We start from the raw sequence: 2309 nt of genomic DNA, 5'->3' as shown, positions 1-2309 counted from the left end.
TTTAACATGTGCGATCGTAAAACCATCGAATTTGTGATTTTCAATAAGTTTCTCAAAACTCTAATATTTTGCATATTTTAACATGTGCGATCGTAAAACCATCGAATTTGGACTTTAAGCAAATTTCTCAAAAAAACACTCTTATTATTTTGCACATTTTGATCATGTACGCTCGCAAAAACCTCGAAATTTGATGACTTATAAGTAAAATTTCTCAAAACTCTTATATTTTGCATATTTTAACATGTACGATCGTAAAACCATCGAATTTGTGATTTTCAATAAGTTTTTCAAAACTCTAATATTTTGCATATTTTAACATGTGCGATCGTAAAACTATCGAATTTGTGATTTTCAGTAAGTTTCTAAAAACTTATATTTTACACATTTTAACATATACGATCGTAAAACCATCGAATTTGTGATTTTCAATGAGTTTCTCAAAACTCTAATATTTTGCATATTTTAACATGTGCGATCGTAAAACCATCGAATTTGTGATTTTCAATAAGTTTCTCAAAACTCTAATATTTTGCATATTTTAACATATGCGATCGTAAAATCATCGAATTTGTGATTTTCAGTAAGTTTCTATAACTCTTATATTTTACACATTTTAACATTTACGATCGTGAAACCATCGAATTTGTGATTTTCAATAAGTTTCTCAAAACTCTAATATTTTGCATATTTTAACATGTACGATCGTGAAACCATCGAATTTGTGATTTTCAATAAGTTTCTCAAAACTCTAATATTTTGCATATTTTAACATGTGCGATCGTAAAACCATCGAATTTGTGATTCTCAGTAAGTTTCTAAAAACTTTTATATTTTACACATTTTAACATGTACGATCGTAAAACCATCGAATTTGTGATTTTCAATAAGTTTCTCAAAACTCTAATATTTTGAATATTTTAACATGTGCGATCGTAAAACCATCGAATTTGTGATTTTCAATAAGTTTCTCAAAACTCTAATATTTTGCATATTTTAACATGCGCGATCGTAAAACCATCGAATTTGTGATTTTCAATAAGTTTCTCAAAACTCTAATATTTTGCGTATTTTAACATGTGCGATCGAATTTGTGATTTTCAGTAAGTGTCTAAAAACTAATATTTTGCGTATTTTAACATGCGCGATCGAATTTGCGATTTTCAATAAGTTTCTCAAAACTTATATTTTGCATATTTTAACATGTCCGATCGTAAAACCATCGAATTAGTGATTTTCAGTAAATTTCAAAAACTAAAATTTTACACATTTTAACATGTACGATCGTAAAACCATCGAATTTGTGATTTTCAGTAAGTTTCTCAAAACTCTAATATTTTGCGTATTTTAACATGTGCGATCGAATTTGTGATTTTCAGTAAGTTTCTCAAAACTCTTATATTTTGCATATTTTAACATGTGCGATCGTATAACCATCGAATTTGTGATTTTCAGTAAGTTTCTCAAAACTCTTATATTTTGCATATTTTAACATGTGCGATCGTAAAACCATCGAATTTGTGATTTTCAATAAGTTTCTCAAAACTCCTATATTTTGCATATTTTAACATGTACGATCGTAAAACCACCGAATTTGTGATTTTCAACAAGTTTCTCAAAACTCTAGTATGTTGCACATTTTAACATGTACGATCGTAAAACCATGGAATATGTGACTTTAAGCAAGTTTCTCATAACTCTTATATTTTGCATATTTTAACATGTACGATCGTAAAACCATCGAATTTGTGATTTTCAGTAGGTTTCTCAAAACTCTTATATTTTGCATATTTTAACATGTGCGATCGTAAAACCATCAAATTTGTGATTTTCAATAAGTTTCTCAAAACTATTATATTTTGCGTATTTTGACATGTACGATCGTAAAATCATCGAATTTGTGATTTTCAGTGAGTTTCTCAAAACTCTTATATTTTGCATATTTTAACATGTACGATCGTAAAACCATCGAATTTGTGATTTTCAGTGAGTTTCTCAAAACTCTTATATTTTGCATATTTTAACATGTGCGATCGTAAAACCATCGAATTTGTGATTTTCAGTAAGTTTCTCAAAACTCTTATATTTTGTATATTTTGACATGTACGATCGTGAAACCATCGAATTTGTGATTTTCAGTGAGTTTCTCAAAACTCTTATATTTTGCATATTTTAACATGTGCGATCGTAAAACCATCGAATTTGTGATTTTCAGTGAGTTTCTCAAAACTCTTATATTTTGCATATTTTGACATGTACGATCGTAAAACCACCGAATTTGTGATTTTCAACAAGTTTCTCAAAACTCT

Source organism: Teleopsis dalmanni, chromosome 2 (genome assembly GCF_002237135.1).
Source record: "Teleopsis dalmanni isolate 2A chromosome 2, ASM223713v2, whole genome shotgun sequence".
Lineage (NCBI taxonomy): Eukaryota > Metazoa > Arthropoda > Insecta > Diptera > Diopsidae > Teleopsis > Teleopsis dalmanni.
Note: the sequence above shows the minus strand (reverse complement) of the source record.